This window comes from Dipteris shenzhenensis, chromosome 30 (assembly GCF_047967505.1).
Source record: "Dipteris shenzhenensis isolate YYH24624 ecotype China chromosome 30, Dip_SZ_1.0, whole genome shotgun sequence".
Classification (NCBI taxonomy): domain Eukaryota; kingdom Viridiplantae; phylum Streptophyta; class Polypodiopsida; order Gleicheniales; family Dipteridaceae; genus Dipteris; species Dipteris shenzhenensis.
The window spans coordinates 19,953,228-19,978,668 of NC_141625.1; the positions used below are offsets into that span (position 1 = coordinate 19,953,228).

At 41.2% G+C, this 25,441-nt stretch overlaps 1 pseudogene; it reads left to right on the forward strand.

Annotated features, from left to right (window-relative positions):
- Window positions 1–23,945: 23,945 nt before the first annotated feature.
- Window positions 23,946–25,031, forward strand: LOC147881817 (uncharacterized; annotated as a pseudogene).
- Window positions 25,032–25,441: the final 410 nt, after the last annotated feature.

The window sequence follows — 25,441 nt, forward strand, 5'->3', positions numbered from 1 at the left end:
TGAAAAAATAGAATATATACAAACCCATTTAGGGTTAGGATTAGGGGATCTAACCCTTTCCTTTATAACACTCTACAAGGTTAGTGCTATGCACATATGATCACGTGATGGTGCTATGCACACATGATCACATGATGTTGAGCGTGAACTCTCAACAATAACAAGTTGCCTTTCTCATTTGCCAAGCTCTTACATGGACAAGGTAACAAATTTTCAAGACTTGATCAACACTCCCTTGCAGAGACTAGAGATGATGTTACCAAAGTGAATGCCTTGTGCTAATTTGCACAATCAAAGGGATTCCTTGCTATGTTTATACACCCCTTCTGGTAAGACCAATATGCCATGAATAAGAGATAACCATAATTGAGGAGGCATCAACCCACCCTTATCATCGATATCAAGTTGAAGTGGCACTTGTGTCAACAACAATCTACTTTGATATTGTGTGTGTGCATCATTTCATTGAATCTATCATTTGTAGGCATGCTCAAAAAACCTGAGACACCTCTCTCAAATGTGTAGCACCAATACACATCATAGTTTTCATGATGCATAATAGCCTCTAACATTTTTGCACCGCTACGTGTGAACATGATAATCCATTTGATTATTAAATTAGTCTCTACTTGAACTACACAGTAGCATTACAACTACAAACATGAATACGAGTCATACCTGCGACATGTTCCAAAGGGGTATAATTAGGACCGTAGTGTTCCTCTGCTAAAATGTGCCAATAAAATAAGGGAGAGAGAGAGAGAGAGAGAGAGAGAGAGAGAGAGAGAGAGAGAGAGAGAACCTCACACACATCACACTAAGAGAGAGAGAAAGAAACAAGAGAGAACTGCAAGTGATCTCAGGCCAAAACCCCATAGCTTGTTGTAGGGAAAAACCTCTGCTATACAATGGGAGAACTATCCCAAGAATGAGATGACAAATGAGGGATGAGGGGGGGCCTATAAATAGCCCCCCAACCCCTCCCTACTCGAGTGCAACATGCTGTCCAACCAGCCTGCACATTGGCCAACCCATCCTCTAGCCCATGGGGTTGGCATACAGCCCTATACCAGGGTACACCTCTCTACCTAGGGGCTGACTCTCAGCACCCCTATATAGCAGCCCTATAGGGGGTCGACTAGGCTACCTTAGTGAGGTTAGCCTCACCCTTATATAAGGGGCTCACCTCCTCCCTATGTGGGGGCTGACCAAGAGCCCTATAGGGCTAGCTTCACAGGCCTCCAAGACAGATTATTGGCTACTCTCCTCCACACCCTATAGGCATAAGGGGCTCAGCTCCTACCCTGACTAGGCTGCTCCACCTGGCCGATTCATCTTGCCATGTGCACCCACAATGGGGTTGGTGCCTCATAGCAAAGTGGTCCTGGAAGGACCTCTCTCTCCTATTCTACCCTCACAAGTGGTGGGCACACCGACAACAAGGCCCTCTCTCTAGATAGCCACCATGAGGGTGGGCAAACCCACAAGCATAGGCCCTCCCTCACTAAGGTGACACCAGGACATGTTGACCTCCAACAACTCTTGCGTTGGGACTGCTCTATTTCAGCATTTCTAAACATACGTGTGATGTATCCAATAATTTTCCAATCCAAAAGTTTCTTGAATCCTTTCATTGCTTCTCCAGAGGTAACTACTTTCTATGCTATCTGCTTGGGTCTGATTGTGGCCATGAGTAGAGCATTTGTATGAATGTATAGTTGCTTAGTGTAGGACAAATGCTCCTCCATTATCCATGCATCTCCCTTTTATATTCCTCCATGCTCTGTGGGCTATTTGTGGGAATGAAACCACTCATGACTCATCTCAAGCAAGTTTCTTAGTCTCTTTTGAGCTCGTTTGCATTTAGCATCAAACCATGCCTTGTGCAAAATTTATGTGGCATCCTTCTTACTCTTCCTTGTTTTTCGCATTGTCTAAGTGGTTGTTGTATACATGGAATATCGCACATCTATTTATGTTTCTCTAACACAAGGCAATTGTGGTTGTTCTCCCAAAGAGTTATCAAGCTTGTCCATGTATTCTTTTCTTTTATCTTCAGAGACCAATGAGTTGTTTCCATTTTGTGCAAAATTTTGATGATGGATTGAGCTCATATGCTATATGTCTAATATGTAGTGGTCTATGGTATAACCTAGGTGACCTATTTGAAATAGAAATCACTTATGATTGAGATTGTGTCATCCCATATTAATGCATAGTCAACTATAGTATAGCCATCCTTAGATGTAAAGCATGTATATCCATTTGTACTTTATAATTTTCATGTCCCATTCTGTACAACCATATACATACTATTCATCCTCCTCCTCATGGTCAGGCTAGTATCCATGGCTGACCTATCCCAGATTGAAGCAAGCTCAATAAGTGAATTCTTTTCATATGGAACCATGGCTGACCTATCCCAGATTGAAGCAAGCTTAATAAGTGAATTCTTTTCATATGGAACCATTGAGTAGTCTATTAGTTCCAATTGCATATGCCCAATTCTAGCATTAAAATCATCCATTATTGTCACCTATCCCTCTTGTGCAAGCATGTCAATATCTAGGCATAGATCACAAAAAGGGATCTGTTCTATCAATACCAAATACATTGTAATGAGGCAATCATGGTGGGAGATGTGGCAGCCTATTATGGAGATTGTTTTTACTTGTTTATAACTTGATCCACATATACTGTTTGCGCATATCTTTCTTATAGATGGTTGTGACATCTTGGAATTCCTCTTTGTAATGCATGCAACTCCACCTTATTCTCTTGTACATGCTAGGAAGCTAGATGGAGTGAGTTAGGTATCCATCTATCTGTAGGATTATGCAAGCTTCATGTCCCCATGTCTCATTAAAAAAAACTATGACAACATCTAGCATCACATATGTTAGACCTTCCCCATCTCTCCAATGGAAACCAAGGCAGTTCTACATTAGCACATGTAATACATCCCATGTCATGATCCCTTGGGTCATGAGTCCCTATGCGGATCGTGAGGTATTCCTAGCCTCATATGCTCTACATTTGTATGCTTGTTGATGAGGGTTTCTATCTTCTGTAGGAAGTATTGCGTGCCTTACAGATAAAATTTACTATTGTCTAGTTGGAATGCTCTTTCATCAATCATTGAGCAAACATTCATTTGTATGCTTGTTGATGAGGGTTTCTATCTTCCGTAGGAAGTATTGCATGCCTTTCAAATAAAATTTACTATTCTCTGGCTGGAATGCTCTTTCATCAACCATTGAGCAAACATTCACTTGATTGTATTCAGGCCTGGGTTTTCCCAATTGATGTGCACCAATATGGTTACATCATTAATGCCGTAGTGCTTAGCACAACAAAACTAGTAAAGTCTTTTGCAAGTGACATGGCATTTTTGCACTTTGCTTAGAATCCATCTAATGACAATGTTTTTTGCACATTGCTATCATCTTGCATTTTGGATACATCTACATTTTGCATTACATTTCCCACATTCCCATTTTGCATTTTGTCTACATTCTTGTCAAGCCTTTCCATTTGTACATTCTCATTTCCTTGGAGCAAGCCAACTCTAGCTGCATCATTTTGCCTTTTGGCTAGGGTAATTGTACTACATGTTTGATCTAGTTTTCTTGTGTGGCTAACTGTGTTTTTAGATCGATAATTGTTGCATCCTTGGTTTGCAACTGTTCTTGCATGTTTTTTAATGCACCCTATATCTCTCTGATTTATTTATCTTGTCACATTATTGTGTCTTCTAGGGAGAGTTCCAAACCCAAGAGTTTCTCATTTAACACCGTAGAGGGGGTCTTGTGATAGCTACTATTGCCCCCTGCCTTAGGGATAGGAGGTTGCTGGTAGGGTGCCCCATTGTGAGATAGTCTCCCCCATTGTGAGACTTGCATTTGAAGAGCTATTTTAGGGTGTGCATCCAAGGGAGGGCACCTTGCAATCTCACACACCTATTTCATCTAGTATATGGTAGGGCAAGTTTAAGGGGATATGAAAAATGGAAGTCTATTGCCTACTATCTCAAGTACTATGCAAGATACTACCAATCTAATGTGTGACTTTGTGCATAACCAATGCCCCAAATGTTGCTTGCATAGACATCCTCACAAGGTCCATTGCTGCCATATGCATAGACATACTAGCATACCCTATAATAGACATGGTGTCTCAAGGGTGTCTGTGTTGCTTGCTGCATAAAATCCCACACAATTTCTCTAGTACCATTGAACATACTCATTGACTCAGGCCTACATAGCAATCTTGCTACTCCAATAATTCTACAAAACATGCCCTAAAACCATTTTTTAGCAATCTACCCTGAGCACATGGTTTGCCACATGCTACAAAAGTAGGAACATATATAAAGATAGACTAGGAGAAAATAAAATGAAAGAGACAGCCTAGAGTAGGGAACCATACCGCTAGTTTTTTATCAAGAAATGAAAGTCAATTAGTTTCTGCTACTACTTTCCTGCACCTACAACTGTTGAATGGAATAAGCTTGAGCATGAATCCTATGGCACCCCTTGGTTTTAGCAACAATGAATATTCCATTGCAATTCTTCTAGAACAATTCACAATCAAAATTCCTTTGCAGCTCCTTTAGAACGCTTCATAGACTTGCAATCAAACCTTCTTGTTTGGCTACTCTACCTTGCCTCAATCTCGAATCATAGCAAAGGAGATTTGGAACATGGCCATGCATGTAGGGCTAAGTCCTTCATTGAGAGTACTTGTTGAGATGTACTGTGGGTTGCTAAGCCAATGCTAAATATACAAATAGCACTTAGCATAACTATCCATGCAACAATGATGTGATATTTTTCATGCATGTGCTTAGTGTCCCTCTCTCTTCTCTTAATTAGCATTTCATTGTCCCAGGAGATAGTACTATCATTGCTACTACTGAGACAGTGATAAGGGTATTATTGCTCATTACAATGGAGGCATTAAAATGGACAAATTCATTTAGCACATCCAGTTGTTGGTAGATAATTAAAAGGAAGATTTGAACCATGCTAAAAGATTTATACAAGAAAAATAAATTGGTTGGATTCTTATGCTCCAAGATCAATTATTCACAATGAAGATGGAGGAAGGATATTAATAAGTGATCATTTGACCAAGGTCAAAGTTTTTTAGGGATTTGCTAGCTCTTGTAGGTCGAAAAGTCCAAACTGGCGAGCATAGCACAAAGGCAAAATGATACTGTAGGTCAAAATGATATTGGCAAGCATAGCAACCCAGCATATCTGGAGAGCTAGATGCACAGAGGCATTGGAGGGAACTCAGGTTCATCCCTTGCACACATTGCCTAGTATCTAGATCCTAGACACCATACATACTTTGATGGCCATATGGACGAGTATGCAGGGAGACTACCGTGTAGCCTCAGCTAGGAGGGATCCTTTCTTCAGGGAATGGAAGGATTCTCCTTTCTTCTCAGAGACTCTTACAGGGTTGAGGTGGCACTTTCAGCCTTAGCCTTGGTTGTTTTCCACCTCATTTTGAGGGGGTTTATTTATCCTCATGGTTTCATGATATATTCCTCTTTGAGCTTACTCTCGTGGGTTTTTTCTCTTACTTAATAGAAGTCTCTTTCTTGAAAAAGAAAAGAAGTCCAAACGAATTGGTTAGCATTGTTAGTGTTAGTATGCTTCCTATGAGCTTTAGGGATTAAGTCTTATGACACTAACTACTTCAAAGTGATCTAAGCCTATCACTTTTAAGGAGGTAGGGCCTTGAGGACATTCACATCGGTATGCATTCTTATTATTTTTTATTATTGAAATCAGTAAGATGCTCTCAAAGTGTATTGTTGTCTTGGTGTTCTCAACAAGTAGAAGGAGTTAAAAAGGACCTACTAGAGAACAAAATAGGATAGCTTCATAGTAGAGGCATGAGATGCATCTTGCATGGTGACTGTGAGAATTGATGTGATTGACTTCTTAGCGGTTGTGAAGTTGACAAGGTTAGTTGTTAAAGAAGCCATACAAGAGAGATGCTATTGTAAGTTACTATACATTTAGATAGTAGGCTCAATCAAAGACTTTATGTAGATGATTGGATATCCATAAGTGCAGAGGGCGGATGGTACCTTAGAAGACCCTAGTTGTTAGCCTAAGGATTTCTCAGGAGTAAGTGGATGGAACCTTGGTGGAGGGGATTAATGCACAAGATTTCAAAGCTAATGTTGAGACATGCTTAGATTCTCCCAAAAAAAACATTTAGTGCTCATAATCATTTCATCAAGGAAACAAAATAGTAATATTAATCTACTATGTGACAAAAGAAAGCCTCCAATTTGTTCACAGGGGCTTGTCACGAGTGTAGATGGAGCACTACACCTCACTTTGAGTAATTCGTCCCACTCCCATGGATGAGTTTATTCTAAGCTCTTTTCTCTTCTATTTTTGTTGTAATTTCTTACTTATGGGTTAATCTATTTCGTACTTACCGAGAGAGATTCGAAAGAGAGTGTGATGTCTTTGAAAAATGTAGCATGGAACACGAGGTTGATCCTCTTTTTGACAAGCCTCATTGCTATTTGGCTAGGATCCCAAATTGGGCTAACTGAAACATCCGGGCCAATCTAGATCTAGGTATGACTCTGTTGCATAAGCAACCGAACACGTTCTCCATGCTAACCATATCTGCTAACATTCCCTTTACATAGCAAGTCCTTAGGTGGTCATATGTAGGCATGTAATCGGATCATAAATAGGTCTATACGTGCTCTTTATAAATGTCACTATCCATGCCTTCAAATGTGTATGGTTGCCAATCTTCCTACCTATATGATAACCATATATTCTAAGCTTATGGCATGTCACATGATATCCAATGGTGGGCAGCCATGTAGGTGTCCCTGGTGAACTCCACAACCAAGCATGTGGGTTGCATTGCCTATATGGCACATGCATCCATTCCTTATTCCAAAATGGGACACCAACGTGTGAAGTCCTATTGCTCTCCTCATTTAAAGGCTCATATCTGTGAGTTAACAAAAGGCTTTTTTAAGCATGCTATAGCCTGCTAAAAGGAAATAAAGATACATATTGTATAATATTGTATAAAGGATAATTGTAGCTTATTGCATTGTAAATGTAGCTTACTACATTGCATTGTAATTGTAGCTTACTGTATTGTTGTATAAAGGATAATTGTAGCTTACTACATATTTTATAAAGGATAATTGTAGCTTACTACATTGTAATTAATTTACATTTGCAAATAAATAACTAATATAATTGGTAGCTCCTTGCGACATTAGATGCATGGCCTGGTCTTCCTTATCTTAGGTTGTAAATGATTTGTATTGTATGATATTGTTTAACTTTAAAATGCTCATGCCAAGTATAAAGAGAGAATGATCATATTGAATATGTATTTCTAGAGGCTAAAGATCTTAATCTTGCTAAGAAAAAGGAAATAGTTTTAAAGTTGATGAATGAAAATGATGTTGACATCATGTATGGGAAGTTGGTAGAATTTTTTATGAGTCTAAGAAAGTGTCATAAGCTGCAATTCATGGAGTTGGAAACATCTACAAGTGAAGGAGATATGTTAGATTTAGTAGTTTCGTGGGCTTTCTTGAATAGTAAAGTCAATATGAAGGTAAAGTGATTGGAATCACTCAAAACAGAATCAAGATCCTCTATATGTCTTGGTTTCCACGTCATTTGCATAGGCATACTGTTGTTGTCTTACATTCAGCACGCTTGTGATTTTGGGTTTTTGAGTCAGTTATTTTTACAGTCTATAAATGGAACAGTCTTTGATTTAAAAGTTTTGTGTTGTACTTATGAAGAAATATGATTCATGTATAGCAAAAACATGAATTTTTAAATGCAAGTCTTTTGTCTTATTATCAAATAACCATATGTCATAAAGAGTTATTGTTTTCTCATGTGAGTAATTTTTACTCATTCAAGTCTTCAATCTAAAATTTCATGTATTGTGATTGTAAAGCATAATCTACATATGGCATAAAGTCACTAATTTTTAATGCAACATGGGAAAATTGGGGAAGAACATTACCATATGGGAAAATCGACATAATCATGTAGGAAAAGTAGACATTGGCACATGGAAAATGTGGGTATATTATGACTTTGCCATGTTGAAAAAGTAGGTGCGGTGAAATTGGCAATTGCAAAAAACAATACCATGTTGGATCATTATCATCACAACATATGAGAAAATAAGATTTGTCACAAGAGAAAACGAAATGCCTTGAGTCAACATGCATGGGAAAGATATTTGCACAGTATTTATATAAAATGTGTAAAAAATGTATTAAAAGAGGCCGTTGCACAGTACATATGTGAAATGTGTAAAAAATGTATTAAAAGAGGCTAATTTTTTCATGTGGTAATAAGTTAGATTTTGTGCATGCAAATCTATATTGCCACATGGGAAATTTTACTTGAACATGCAAAATCCAAATCCCTCATGGGATAACGAGAAGTTTTCACATGGGAATTTGAATGGACTAGGAGAAGGATATGAGAATCTAGTCCAGAGTATTGCCATCCAACGGCAAATTCCAACACTGGACCCAGCAAGAGCAAGGGGCTCCCACACAATCAAGACAATGTGCCTCGTTGTGCTACCAGCTTACTAACCCTACCTACCCCATAGGCCAGACTCACATAGATCACCTTTCTACCATCAATGGTCTTATTTGTTGATAGACCTCATCTGACATGCAAGTCAAGATCCATCCAGTGTCTTGGGTTCACACATGGCTTCTCCTCATATGGGGGCCTTACAACTTGAGCACCTTGGACCACTGGTGGATACCAGGATGGTGGGGCATTGAGCATATCTAACAAAGGCACAATGGCCTTTAACCCCCATAACCTCCCACTTAAAGGCACAGTGGCCTTTAACCCCCACAACCTCCCACTTAAAGGCCAATGTGCCTTTAAGGGAGAATAGCCAGTGAGCATACTATCCAATACCCAAACCGTTGACTAGCTAGACTCTTCGTCAGCATATTTGCAGGGTTATCATCTGTATGAACCTTGCATACATGACAATACTCAAACCGCTGACTAGCTAGACTCTTCGTCAGCATATTTGCAGGGTTATCATCTATATGAACCTTGACAAGCTCTATGCGATTGTCCTCAAGTACCTCCTTGATGAAATGGTACCTTACCTCAATGTGTTTGGTCTTTGCATGAATGACCAGATCCCATGCTTGCTGTGAATAGGACTCATGAAATCATTATGCAATGTTGGTACACCTGTATGAATCCCCAAATGTCCCACTAGCCGATCAATCCATAACCCTCTATGATTGCTGCTGCAACATAATCACATAACCAGAAGTGGATCTCCTGTTATCCACGTGCCATGCATAGTTTGAATTTGTGTACCCAAGCACACGCATCTCTCCTCTACCAAAGTAGATACACATCTCCTTGGTACCCTTCAGGTAGATACACATCTACTCTACCAAAGTAGATACACATCTCCTTGGTACCTTTCATGTACTTCATGATGCACTTAACTACCTCCCAATGCCTCTTTCCTAGATAAGCCATATATCGGCTAACAAATCCCATTGCAAATGCAATGTCCAATCTAGTAGCGATCATAACATACATAAGATTCCCAACTGCTAATGCATAATAAACCTTGGCCATCATGTCCCTCACCTCATCTGATTTGGGATATTTGCTTGACTCAGTTTCACATATGGAGGCAATGGAGTACTTACTGCCTTCCCCCTATTGGCCTCCCATCTGTGATGCCGTGGAACTACATAGAACTTGGGATGGGTTCTGAGACATGGAGGTGCACACACGTACTCTTTCAAGAAGATTACATCAAAGAGATTGGGGTGGAGCCAATCAGGTTGGGGATCCAATTTGCTGACCCTTTGATGCCGATGAAGGTTGGTAGGGAAGTTGTCCAAGGTCCATCCACATTGAGTTTTCATATCAAGATATTTGCTCTAGAAATCCTTGATGGGGTTACTAGGAAGTGGTATCACATCAAAATCATACCCATCATTGGAATTTGGCATGGGAGTGCGAATTGGATTATTTGGATCTTGATATTCAAAATCAAATATGGGATCATTTTCTGATGATGGCAGCACAAGTAGTGTCGGAGGTGATGGCGGGGTAGGGAGAGAATCTGGGGACATGGGGGAGACATATGGAAGAGCAACAATTCTTATTTGTCCCCTCCCGACAAGCAGCTCCCTCTCTCTCGCTTGCAAGCCTCCCCAAAAAGCTAGAGCCTAATGGAGACAACATACAATCTTCCTATGCAAACCGGCACACCGAGCATGGTGTCTGAAACTAGCAAACGAGTATTGGCTCTCCATCATCATCCTAAACTTCACAAAAAATGGCTGCACCCAACTAGAACCTATGTATTTATGTATATTCCTCCAAAAAGCTTCCGAGCAAAAATCATACAAAAGCCTCTGTGCTTTCCTCCATGCACCCTTTTACAAAAAGCCCATCCACCTTCTAGAATAGCTGGCTTTTTCTAAAAATAAAGCTTTTTCTAACTTTAGTTTATACACTTAGCCAAGCCACTAATATTCCAAAATTTAAATATGTACATAAGCTTTTGTAATATCAAAAATTAGGCATAAGCCTTAGTCATCCCCGCATCACTGGAGTTGCGCCTACGTGCCCAAAATATGGCAGATCATACTCGCCAAATGCCATCGCCCGATCAATTACTCTTCCCCTGGATTCACACGATCAATAGTAATGAAATATTTCAAGCATAAGATAACCTTGTAATTAATCACCACAATCAATCAACCTTTTAGTATTATAGCAACGCGAAATCCATAAATCACAAATGAATGGTGCACACATGCGACACATACCATCTCATGGTGCACTTGATGCTACACACGAATAAAATTGTACGGATGGTGCACACATGCTACACATACCGTCATCGCGTAAGTGGTGCACACAATTCTACACACTCATACAGCTGCAGTCATATATCCAACCATGTAGGAGCACACATGCATCACTACGGAACAACGAGCACACATGCATCAGCTGCACGACAAAAATGTTGGATCTCACTAAACTAAACATCTCCCCCTTTCTTGTGATTAGTTGATGCCCACAAGCTCCTCACATCAGGCTACATCGCTTCCACTTGATAGGCAATCGCTAGAATCACGTTGGTCCTTCTAATGGAAAACATCTTTGATGTTGTGCACCCAAGCCGTTTTGTGTTTGTTTCAAATGAAAATAACATAGCTAATGTTTCCTTCTTTGTAGCTATTTGATCTAAGCTATGCACCCATTTCACATTGTTAAAGTTAGAGAGTATGGCCTCTTGGGCATCCAACTCCTGAGAAATTGGAAGAGTGGACATCCTCAGGTGTAGGTTAAAGCTTCTAAGGACACGAGCTTGGTAATTCCCTAAACAACCTAATGTTGGTGCCTCAAATGCTTCCAATAGTTTTGAAACCACAGCTTATGTTCTTCAATTTGATGGCACTGCTTGAATGAGTGCATTTGCTACCTCTGAGGCTAGTTGCTTCTCAACAAGGAGGCATTTTTCTCATGTTGTCTCTCCCGCCTCATTCATTGTAAATGTTCCTTATCTTACCATTTGGATATTGTATAATCAATTTCCATGGATTTCAACTTTCCCCCCGTACCCACCTCGTACCTTGACCGAGTATATCAACTTTCCTATCTTGTAGCCTCTGTCTAGTTCTCTTGCAACCCATGACAAATCGCATCACACCTAGTGGTTCCTTATTATAATAAAGGAAGCAAACGAAGAAATGAGAAATGATTTATGTTATTAGACAGCTAGCTTGTAAAGAGAAACAAGGACTCACCTGAAATCTTTGTGATAGGATTCAAAACTTGTGCATGTTCCAACTTCCAAGAGAGCCTGAGAAGCACGGAGAGCCAAGGGGGCAAAGGCCCACAAGGAGTGGGGAAGCGAGGAAAATAATATTCAAAAAGAAGCTAGAAGGGAGAGAAGCTGAGGTCACTAATGCAAGTGAGTTGGATTGTTAGAGAATATTCAGGTGACAAGGTGATAAGGCGAGACCCATGTGACACACAGTTGTGCACTATGTACTTCATTTAGAATTTACCAACGTTGGAGAAGTAAATTTAGTTCAATTTTTTAATGCAATAGAGACAGTTGTCAAATTCAGAAAAAGTCGATGGTCATGTTTTGTCATTTTTTCTGCCTATACACATCACCAACTTGTGCCCCCTAAATGAGTACAAAGAGGCCCAAAATGGCTGAAAAAAGCAAAAGTTAAAATGGCTCGCTATAGCAAGTTTGATGTTGTGGATTAAGAAATGGAACCACCTTTGACATTCATATGGGCCTCATTGTAAGGTAGTGACTCTAAAAGGATCTGATGCAAAATGATAAAAAATGTGGGAGCAAAGCGATCTCAATTGGTTGCCTCCTTTGGTTGTGGGAATCTCAAGTAGTGCACTTTCAAATAAGCAATAGCTTCCATATATGTGTAGAACAACTATTTGATGTTTTGAAAATTTTTTGGATATCCTATATAGTCCAAATTGCATGCTTCATAGGCATTATAGCATTTGAAATAGTTTAATGATATCAATCAAGATGCCCATTGTGTAATTTTTTAAACTCAAATTCAAGTTCCGAATGTGTAGATTAGTTTACACACCAAGTTTGTCAACTTCCATAGAGAAATGCACAAGTTAAAAATCAAGCAAGTTAGCCATATGCAATATATTCCCTGAACTTCATAAAAAATGGCTACACCCAATCATGCATTGGCCCATCATTATGGACACTCTAAGTGAAGTACAATCGAGGATCGATCTGGCATCATCATTCTTTCCAAAATACCCATAACTTCCCTCTCCACACAAAACCTATCAAGACGCTCTAGCAAGCCATCCTCACCATAGGAGAAAAGAAGGCTTCCTAACAATTTGGAGAACTCTACCTCTCAACCACAGGTCAAGACTGATGTTTGTAATAATGAATTGCTCGTCTTTGCGTGTAGGGATTTGTGAGAAGGAAGCTCCTCCCTGCTTGCCCTCCACAAAATCTAGATTGTTGAAGCTACCTCCAACAACTGAAGAGTCAACATCAACAAGGATCTAAGTTAGATGCCTCCAAAAAGCAGGGCACTGCTGACAACAAGCAGGGGAAACATAACCAAGATCCAATCTTGGAATTAGAACCATCCAAACAACCTCACCTATGATGAGCTCTCCCTAGTTAAACACGTCTGCAGCAAACCTGCTATTTGGGAAACCAAAACCCTCCCAATACTACCTAGTGCAAGGGACTACACTCAAGGACCCTCCCAAAAGAAGGTGGCGATGGTGGATGATATTAGAGGCTAAAATATATTCTCCTGATCTAATATAGATTCTCCTAAATCAAAAGATAATCCACTTTCCATCCTATCACAACAGTATGCAACTCCTCATGAAGTATCATCTACTGATGTGGCTACTGACACACACAATTGGTTGTTGACACACACAATCATGGAGACCATGCATGTTCCATCTCTTTGGTGAATAAGGCACTTTTGCTATATGAATGGGAGTCAGAACAATAATCTTTACATTCTATGATTTTGAGGGAGGTTTCGAGGGAGTAGTCATTCATGTGATAGCACATCCAAGGCATGAAAGGCTCAAGACCTACGTTGAAGGCCCACTACATCATGAAGAAATTATCTACCCCTTTCTAGCTAGCACACTGCTGCTGCTGCAGGCAATCAGTGAGTGACTTGTGTGAGATAAATTGCTAATCCCACCTAGAGAATAGCTATTGGGCCCTATCCTCATCTATTTGGTGAGAAACCCAACTGATAAATAATAATGTCCCCATGGAGTACCCATATCTCCTTTCCCTAGGGTCCCAAACACTCCATCATATGATCTGGTCTCTCATCATTGAAAAGAATCTGGGTCCTCTTCTTCTCTCTCCTTGAAGCAAAGTTGCACCCCAAAAAGGGGGCCAGAGATAGAACTCACCCTCTTTATGGAGCCACAGGATCACTGTTGTCACCTCTAAAGAAAGGGGACAATCATCTAGAATGTCAAGGTAGTTCTGTTGTCCCAGCCTTCAAAAATCACTCAAGAGGGGCTATCCTGGACTAGACCTCAAAGCTAGAGCTAAAAGAATGGCCAATTGTGTCCAACCAATCCATAGGAGTGGAGCCCGACACCAAGGAAAGATTGGGTTGGGACTATAAAGAAGAAGCCTAAGCTTGGGAGGAGGAAGTCCTAACCTTGCCTTCGATTGAACAAGGATTGAACACTTAGCCATAGGAGGAGGCTATGACTTTGGAGGGGGAGGGCAAGACGGAGAAGCGGGTAGGACCACTGTAGGGGGGGGGGGGGGGGGGTGCAGAGGAGACAAGGGTGGGGGGTAGGTGGTGATAGTGATTGTAATAGGATGAGGGGGGATGGGTCATAGGTGCAAAGGAAAGCACAGGGCGAGGGGGAGGGGAGACAGACATGATGCCTCTTCTGAGGCATGCCACGGTGCAGAAGCTTGAGAACCCTAGGCCTCTATCTTTGATGGATCTATTTGGAGGTCAAAGAAAACCTCTCCCTCAAGAGTTTAGGAATGTCTCGTGTGGGGGACCCATCTGGATGCTCCTCTGAGATAGGGAAGCTACTACTCCCTCTATTGTCAGTCATGTGGGGGTTAAAGGTCATTGTGCCTTTACCCCGGTTATGTACAATACTCAAACACATATATAAATGAATGAAAAAGAAGATTAGGGTGGTTCTGCACCCACCAAAACTTGTGTGGCTCTCTGTCTCTCTCTCTCCTTCTTCCGTTCTTGCTTCCGTTGAGAGCACTCTCAATTGGTATCAGAGCCCGGGTGATCTAGCTAAGCGTGCGTGAATGCTTGAAGCTCAGTAGCTCTGTGGGAGGAAGGAGAAGCTTTGTGGGAAGCTTTGTGGGTGACTTTACTTGCATCCGAGTGTGCAGAGACCTTGGAGGAACCTTTGGAAAAGTCACTTTGGCTTTGCGAAGTGGTTTTGAGAGCCTGTTAAGAGCTTTCAAAGAAAAAGTTTTTTGAGCTTTTTCCTGTTCCGTTCGATGACAGAGACTCCGTATTGACTTGTAGAGGCAACTATTGCTTGTTTTTGGTGTCCACATTATTTCAGGAGCTTGGAAACACCTTCATTCTTGAATCTGGGATCATTTCAGTGGATTTCTGACTCACTGTGTCAATTCCTGCGTTTTTTGCCCGGGTGTTGGAACTCAAGTTTGGAGCAACCATTTGGAGATCTGTCAGTTCCGGTGGACTCAGGAGGTCCTAAAACTTCTATGTTGCTCATCATTCGCACTCCGGTGGAGTTTACAAACAGCTCTGTTTCAAAAAACGTTTTTTAGTCCATGTGTTGGACCCAGTGATTGAGACCACGGTTTCCAAAACCGTCTGTCCCATTGCATTCCGGATGCCCAAAAACCCCTACCTATCAGTTCTTGCGTGATTCGGTGAAGGATTTTCAGAGTTATAAATCTCTGTGTATTCGATTTCGTCTCTCTGTTATGCATTTTTCATACTAAGGTTTTGAAACCTTAGATTTATGCCACATGGCAGTGGATAAGTGTTGACTCCCATTTCTCACTCATCGGTTGGGATTTTGGAGTTCTGGCAGAAGAGAGATATTTGCAGATTTTCTTGTTGAGTCCGATTATGCAATGGCGCCCTGAGTCCGATTCTGCAATGGCGCCCATGTTTTGAAGCATCTCAGGTTCTATTTTCAGTAGCGCTCATTACCGTGGGACTATGATTTCTTGAGCATACCTTATGCAGATCACTCTGGTTGCAGTTTGAGCAGTGTGCGCTCATTCGTGGTATGCATTGGGTTGCAGTGGATGATTTATAGGCCATTTGGATGCATTGCGGTCCTTGTTGGATGCGCTGATAGGCCCAAATTGCCTTGTGGGATGCTATTTTTTATGGACGCTTTGCACATGGATGCTATTTTATGCTGAGGGACAACTTTGACACATTGCTGGTGATGCACTGATAGTGCTATGCTCTCTTGGATGAGATATTATTGATGCATATGCCAGTGGACGGTGTTTATGCTTGAGTCATTTGGCACTTATTGGCATTTTCTTTTGGGTCAGATTTGCTCATATGGATGCATAGTATATGCACATGAGTCAAATGCATCTTTTGATGCTTTGAGCTTTGAGTTTTTTTGGTGATATTTCAGTCTATTGTGGCATACACATTTGGATGCACCTGGTATTTGTTGTGATTCTCTCTTGCAGGCACTAGCATTTGGGATTTTGCTTTATTTGCATCATGGCATCCTCTTCCATGTCTGAAAAGGAGTTTTTCAGCATTAAAAAGTTTGATGGGACAAACTTTTCTTTGTGGAAAGAACAAATAAGGGATGTGCTTATTCAAAAGAAGCAGATTAAACCCTTGGCAGGGATTGAAGCTAAGCCTGCGGATATGTCTGAGGATGATTGGAATGAGTTGGATGCATTAGCAAAGTCTACTATTAGACTTCATCTTGCAGAGTCAGTTTATTTCACAGTAGTAAATGAGCAGACTACGGAAGATTTGTGGAAGAAACTGTGTGCCACTTATGAGAAGGAAACTGCCTCTAATAAAGTTTACCTCATGAAGAGGTTGTTTGAGCTGCAGATGAAGGAAGGGGTCTCCATTGCTTCTCACTTGAATGAATTCAATATTATTTTCAGCCAGCTTCAGGCTCAGAAGATGAATTTTGATGCGGAGACTAAGGCAATATTTCTCTTATGTTCATTGCCATCCTCATGGGATACCTTTCGTACAGCTGTTAGTAACTCTGCACCTGGTGGAGTACTGAAATTTGATGGTGGCATGGGTAGCTTGTTGGCCGAGGAGATTAGACGGAAGTCTATGGATGGCAACAAGCAGGATGCAGTCTTAAATGTGCAAAGGGGCAGATCACAGTTCAGGGGGAAGTCCCAAGAAAGAGGGAAGTCTCGTAGCAAATCCAGGGCACGGAACATTGAGTGTTACCACTGTGGCAAGAAGGGCCATATGAAAAAGGATTGCTACAAGTTGAAAAGAGAGCAAAAGAATAAGAAAAAGAATGCAAATTGGGGTGCAAATCAAAAAGAAGAAAGTCCAAGGGAAGACAAAGGAAAAGTGAAGATCGAGGAGATCAATGCAGTCACACATGATAGTGACAATGACGTTCTCTTCATGTCTAGTTTATCTGCAGAGTTGCTTACCACTTCAGATGATGCATATTCCCAGGATTGGATTTTGGATTCTGGTGCTTCATTCCATGTTACTCCCCATAGGGAATGGTTCTCCACTTATGATAGTGGAAAGACAGGTTGTGTGCATCTTGGAAATGACTATGCATGTGACATAGTGGGAGCAGGTGACATAAAGTTTTCTTTTGCAAATGGGTCTACATTTGTTTTGAAACATGTGAGACATGTGCCTAAGCTGACCAAGAGTCTTATTTCAGTGGGTCAGCTAGATGATGCTGGTTTTCACACCACTTTTGGCTTTCAGAGTTAGAAAATTCAGAAGGGCTCTATGCTTTTGGCCAGGGGTGCCAAGTGTGGGACTTTGTATCCCTTACATGTATCAGGGGTATTTGATCATGTTGTTGCAATAACCGAGCAGCCAAGCACTTCTTTGTGGCATTGCAGGTTGGGGCACATGAGCCAGAATGGAATGAAACTCTTATGTCGTTTGGGTTATGTACCGCATTTGAGTTTCTCTGATTTTGAATTTTGTGAACATTGTCTCTATGGGAAGCACACTAAATCAGCCCATAAAAGAAAAGGAAAGAAAGAGTTTGAAATGCTTGATTTGGTGCATTCAGACGTATGTGGTCCCATGCCTACACGGTCATTAGGCGGGGCTGAATACTATGTGACATTCATTGATGATGCAACTAGGAAAGTGTGGGCTTATGCTATAGCTCAGAAGAGTGATGTGTTCCAGGTATTTCAGAAATGGCTGGCCTTGGTTGAGAATCAGTCAGGTAGAATGCTTAAATGCCTACGGACTGACAATGGTGGAGAGTATCTCTCTCATAAATTTCAGCATTTCTGTGATACACGTGGGATTAAGAGGGAGCTCACATCCCCTCGTACTCCAGAGCAAAATCCAGTTGCAGAAAATATGAACCGTACCATTCAAGAAAGGTTGCAATGCATGCTTTCCAATGCAAGTCTTTCTGGTGGTTTTTGGGCTGAGGCGATGAAGACTGCAGTGCATGTGATCAATAGATCACCTAGTAAGAGTTTGGATGGTGGTATTCCTGAAGAGGCATGGAGTGGCAAGAAGCCCTCTTACTCTCATTTGCGTATATTTGGGTGTGAGGCATATGCACATGTGCCAAAAGAGCTTCAAAAGAAGCTAGATCCTAAGTCTAGGAAATGCATCTTTCTGGGTTATGGTGAAAGTGGAGAGATGGGCTATCGTCTCTGGGATCCAGAAGCAAAGAAGATCATACGCAGCCATGATGTGGTCTTCAATGAGAAGAAGATGCATAAGGCACCCATGAGGGATGTGGAAATGAGGAGAATCACTTTCCAGGATGTGAATCCACCTGCATATGTTGATAGACAGCAAGCTGTCCATGCACCAAATGTGCAAGAAATGGTGCCACCAAGTACTCCCACAGGTATACAATCAAGGGTAGATGATGGATCATCTATTGGTGGAAATGATGAGCCAAATGTGGCTGATATGCAGGTGGGACAGCAAGCTGAAATGCCCTTGAGAAGATCATCTAGAGTGTCTAGACCACCTGATAGGTTTGTTCCAGGGGTAGACTATGTGATGCTTACTGATTGCGGGGAGCCTTCTTGCTACAGAGAGGCTATGATGCGTGAGGATCAACGCAAGTGGGAGTATGCTATGCAATCAGAGATGAGTTCACTTATGAAGAATAAGACTTGGGACTTGGTTTCTTTGCCACATGGAAAGAAAGATTGCCATGTAAATGGGTCTACAAAATGAAGGTCACAGGTGATGATGTGCCTAGGTACAAGGCCCGTTTGGTTGCTAAAGGGTTCAAGCAAGAGAAGTGTGTGGACTTTGATGAGATATTCTCTCCGGTTGTGAAGATGACCACACTTAGATGCATGCTTGGACTAGTGGCATCAGAGGATATGGAGCTTATGCAAATGGATGTCAAGACAGCTTTCTTGCATGGGGATTTGCATGAGGAAATTTACATGGTGCAGCCGGAAGGCTTTGAAGAAAAGGGCAAAGAGCATTTAGTTTGCAAGCTAAAGAAGAGTCTCTATGGTCTTAAGCAGGCGCCTAGAGAATGGTATCAGAAGTTTGATGCTTTCATTCGGTCCCAGGATTTTAGGAGGAGTGAAATTGATCACTGCCTCTACACTAAAAGGGCTAAGGATAATAGCCTGATAATCTTGGCACTATATGTGGATGATATGCTATTGGCTAGCAAGAATACTTATGAGCTAGATGCATTAAAGGCCAAGTTGCATGAGGCCTTTGATATGAAGGATTTGGGATTTGCAGGTCATATTCTTGGTATGCGCATCACGCGTGATCGGAGTAGGAAACTCCTTTGGCTTTCACAGAAAGAGTATGTTACAAAAGTATTGCAACGTTTCAATATGGAGGGGGGGAAGGCAGTGAGTACTCCATTGCCTCCATTCCATTGCCTCCATATGTGAAACTGAGTCATACAGATAGTCCCAAATCAGATGAGGAGAGGGCCATGATGGCCAAGGTTCCTTATGCATCAGCAGTTGGGAGTCTTATGTATGCTATGATAGCTACTAGACCAGACATTGCATTTGTGGGAGTTGTTAGCAGGTATATGGCTAATCCAGGAAAGAGGCATTGGGAGGCAGTTAAGTGCATCATGAGGTACATGAAGGGTACCAAGGAGATGTGCATTTGCTTTGGTAAAGGAGACATGCGTGTACTTGGGTACACAGATTCAGACTATGCAGGGCATGTGGATAGTAGGAGATCCACTTCTGGTTATGTGTCTCGGGGGGGTCACTTGTCATATGTAACCCTATCACGTGAGTTCAACAGATGGGTTTTTATTAATTCAATTACTTACATATTTATATATACATAAGGAAGTAATTTAATACCCAAAGGTTAATATACAGAAGGGTGTTTTATATTGAAAATTTTCTAGAAGCTTGCAACATGTGACATGGATATTTACGTAGAGTGGCTTATGTCATGGGACATTTTGAAATGCTATTACTGGCATTTTCCTTTTGAAATGAGTAAGCGCTCCTATTGCATTTTCTTAAGTTCTAGAGAATTCTAAAAACCTTTTCTCTTTATTGCTCTTTTTGGCCTTTGCATTAGGATGAGGTTAGGATACTATGCTTTCTTGAATTCTAGAGAATTCTAAAAACCTTTTCTCTCTTTATTGCTCTTTTTGGCCTTTGCATTAGGATGAGATTATGATGCTATGATTTTCTCTCTTTATTACTCTTTTTTGGCCTTTTCATTAGGATGAGATTAGGATGCTATGAGGATGCTATGCTTTCTTGCATACATTGATCTCTAATCTTGATGAACACCATTAATGTTGAATTTATTTTTTGAAATTTTTTTATCCCGTCACTCTCTTTTTTTTTCTTTCTATCCACAGAGGGATTGCATTGAATCAATGGTGGAGGACTATTTTTGAAGTTGATGCCTCTTATACTTGATTTTCTTTGGTTCTACTCAGTCTATTTAGCACTGCCTTTGTAAAGATCCTTCAGGCTCTCAAACAATTGATCTATTATTTAAAAAAGAATAAATAGTGGAGAGCCACTTCTATAATTAAATCCATCGGATAAAACCTGTGAGAGTAAAGAAGTAAGGTATTTATTTTGAGATAGCCCTATTCAAAAGGATTCTCCCACTTGGGAAAATATAGTATCCATATAGCAACAAGGGATCAAAGCAAAAGGAAAAATTTTCATTGAGTGAGAATCCCATTATGCTTGAGGGTTTCTCACGCACTTGTGCCTAGAGTTGTAGATTAGCAAGTACCATGAGCATCACTACCAGTGACAGTTTGAACTAGAATATGGTAAACATGATCAATTCAAAGTAAATGAAAGAATAAAACTATTTCTAGGTTAGGAGAACATAAGCCCTTGTGTCTGATACATTGAGAGCTAAAGAAGGCTCTTATATATGGTATCTTCAAAGATTAAAGAAGACCCTTTCTAGCTTCTTAGACCATATCTTTTCTCGAGGTATTATATACGCTACACAATGCCTAGAAATGGCATCTTGTTGTTTGCGGCATATGCTACACTCATGCTACACAATGCCTAAAAATGCCTAGAAATGGCATCTTGTTGTTTGCGGCATCTAGTGGTGGATTAGTTATTAGAAGGACAATGCTAAAATCTCCCTGAGTTGTCATGGATGTGGTTGTACATAGGTGTTAGCATGGCGTTGGAGCATAGGTCCCAAATGCACTTATATTGTAGTCATACATGCAGTGATGAAGCAATAATCTATGTGCATATATAATTTATATTATTGTCATGTATTAGATGCTAATTTTGTGATGAAGGGATGTAGAAGACCGGAAGATGTGGCTACTCGATTAATTTCTTTGTTGCAATCTATTATGAGTTGCATTCTTCTTGGCAACTTATTTTTCATTACTTTCGGTCTACATCTTCTTGACATAGGTGGAGTGTATCACAGTGTGGTATGACATTAAGGCTGTTTTTTTTTGTGACTAATATCTTTCCAAGAGCGTCTCATGGTACAACTTATAGAACATATAGATGACTAGAATTCATAACATGCCATGAAGAGAAATCTTTGTTTCCGGATTGCAAAGTTCTAGAAATTTGTTTAATGGGCCTAATTGTAGTTTTGCACTGTTTTGCATAGTGTATCTCGAACATAATGAGTACCGTTTTGTGAGCATTTTGTTGAGAATTTGTAACTCTTGTAATCTAGATGATATGAGAGTGATTCAAGCACCTATATTTTTCATTTTCTAAGTAAAAAATTCACATGCATAAAACCAATTCACATTAAATTTCACAAATTGGCATTAAGGTATTGGCACTTTTGCTTAACAGAAGATGACATAAGCTATTTTGATTAACATAATGTACAGTTTTAATGAAACCTAGCATAATCTAACAAGAAGTAGCTAATCTAATGTACACAGGGTTGAGGGGGGCACAAGGAAACCTATTGAACCACCTCCCTTTCACCATAGCTAGGAATCTTGGCTCAACCTTGGTGGACGGCAGGGCAATCACATGGCTAGGCAAGTTGAAGCAATGGAGGTGTAGGGGGGAGAGCAAATGCTCGCCAAGAGGGCTATTACTACCATGAGGCAAGGGGAGACACAAGGCGTTGCTAGCAGGACTGGAAGAGAGTGGGACAAAGAAGGCCAAGGGGCATCCACCATGGTTATATGCCTATGAAAGGGAAAAATAATTTTCACAAATATTTGGTGTGCGTGGAAACTATGGAAAATATGCATTGGTCCACATGTACGAGACATGTACTTTTGGCCATTAATCAGCTATTGCCTTGTCAAGATTTTTAATTCTTGACATTGATTCCACCCATTACAAGCTATGGATCTTATGGGGTGGAATCTACATTTGCTAAATGCCTATATCTCCATCCTCTTCCGTCTATCATCTATACACCAATGATAATGCGACTCTTGTGTTCATAACCTATCTGCCATCATCGATCACAAAGTTTCATTTCTTTGGCTAGGGCCCTGTCTCACCCTGCCCTACTCCTCCCCCTCCTCCTCTTTTGTAGTGTGCCTCTAGCGTAGAGCAATGATAGGAAACTTGATCTGCTCTTGGCCTAGAGGGGTAGCCATTGTTGCAAGGCTCAATGTCGCCTCATATTGGAGCCTTGGTGCCTCCATGATGAGCATCAGAGCTCTGTCTGCTAGCTCCAATCATTAGTCGTGCCTTCTAATAGAACACCATTGTAACACATAAAATTAAGCATACTAACCAAAACATCCTAAATGACATGCCAAAATCCCTTGTAAAATTCAACAATGAAGCCATCTTGTTTTAGAACATTCTCACAAGTCCTCTCCCATTCACTGTCAACCATAGGGGAAGAATTGTCGATGATGCAATCGCAAAATCAATCCAACCATGATGTCTAGGTTGTGCAATATTGTGAGAATATTCTTGAATATGGAGTAAAATGGTATATGAATAACACGGTTGCAAGCTCTCTACAAGCTATGAAGGTGCAATCTTATCTTGATCTTATCTTGATCTTGCCAAATCTTGCTAAATCTTGCTGCCAAAATTTAATGGCCCTTAATGGGCCGCCGCTTTTGAAATCCCCTCCTAATCTTGTTCCATCTTCCTCGCCATCTCCTTCTCCCCCATCCTCCACGATCCTCTCTTGCTAAAGCAAGACTCTCTCCCCCATTCCGGCGGACCTTGGCAACGCCCTCCGCCACGGAACTCTCAATCTAGCAGACAACCAGCTTACCGGAGCTTTCCCTTCCTCTCTCTCGGAGCTCACTGCAGTCTCCCTCTCTCGCAATCGTTTGACTGCGCTACCACGGTTTAGCACGAACGTGAACAAGCGATCAGAGCTAGCAAGCAGACCGGCAAGCCATTCATTGAGGTACTCGCTCTCTTAGATACGCTGCAGCTCGTGCTTATGATTTCGCACTTGTCTGCCTTCGAGGCCCCGATGTGCATCTAAATTTTCCGAATTCGCCTCCTCAAGTGCCCGCAAATTGTTCTTTCTCCACCAAAGAGATTCAAATTCTTGCAGCTCGAGCAGCCGCTTCTTCACCTACGATTCCTCCTCACTTTGGTAACTTCACTACCCTGCACGCTCTGGATCTCTGCTGTGTGAAGTTTTGCGTGAGTTCATGCTTGTTTTCTGTCATCACTATAGGCAATAACAACACTTTCTTATTAGTGAAGGAAGCTTTCTTATTAGTGAAGCTGTAAAGAACGGTGAAGCCCACATGGCTTCTTATTTCTCACGATCGAATATGCAAGCAGATACAGTACAAACACTCCACCTTATGAATCCCGGGTATGCTAGGTATACAGACGCTTCAAATGTTGAAAACCTGGTGTCTGTCAGTCCTGCAGGTGTCGGATAGAATAATTCAGCTGGAAACAACAATCCACAACAGCAGCAATATATTGGATTTCCTTCGCCTCCTGCGGCAGCACCGAGTCCTTTGGGACAACCGTCCACATTAACGACCATGTACAGCACAGCTTTGGGCCGACAGAGTACTTCAAGTCTCTTCACAAATCGAGCTAACAATCATCCATACAACTGGACTACAGTGAATGAGCTTTCATTCCTACCACAAAATGATGTGGCACAAATTAATCAGTCATTGGCTGCCAGGCTCCTTTCCATGAACTCAGGTCAGCATTCAACCTCTGATATGCTCCAGTCTAACGTGAGACATCAGCCCCTCCATGACGAGCAGGCTTCAATGCTGAATAGAAATGCTGTTTCACAAGCCTCTACTGGGCCTAGCCAGGGTCTCTCTCTTTCTCTTTCACCACAGCAGCACCCAGTGCAATTGCAATACCATAGCATTCAACCTGATGATTCAAGCATGAGTAGCACCCCTGGCTTAAATCATATTACTGCTGAAAGCAACAGTGATAGGGGAGAAAGAGCCCAAAACAAATGGGTAGGGAACTTGAGCCATTTCCGAGCGTCTTCACGAGATGGACTGCTAGGAACGAGTTTTCAGCATTCTATGAATGATGTAAGTAGCAGGAACATGCAGGTAGAATTAAATGTCCCAACGGTGGTCAGATCTGGAGGTTCCCTCACTGGTTCGAAGTACTTAAAACCAGCACAGCAACTCCTCGATGAAGTAGTGAGCGTTGGACGTGGAATCAGAAACAGTCCATCAAAATACAGAAAATCTCAGTCTTGGATGGCACCTAGCTCGCATATGGGTGTGTCAATTGTCCCAAAAAAGAGCTTTTCATTCCCCTTGTCACGTAGGCACATCACTTGCCTGGCTTTTCATAGGAAGTTCTAAGTTATTACAAAGTTTGCTATGAAGAACTCTAGGTTGCCGAGACACTAGCATGGCAACCTTTCTCTAGGTCATTCTTGCTTTGCGCTTGCTACATAACATCAAAATATGGTAGCATTTGAGAAGAGCTGTAGGATAACGTGGTTACAACCATCCCTTTACGGTTTATTGGAGACTTGATATTAGACCACTCTGCTCACGATGTAATTTTTGTGGGCACCCTTCCCTTTAGAAGGTTCTGTTCTTCATGCTCCCAGCTTGGCTTCGCGGTTCTCTCTTTGCTTGCCTGACTCCTGCTGACTCCTTGTCTGGTTGAGCATGCAACTTGGGTTGCTCATCCATAGCTTAGGATTCCTCATTTACCTTACTCCTTTCCCTTTACCTTACATAAGCTCTCTAATAAGTTTGTTCAT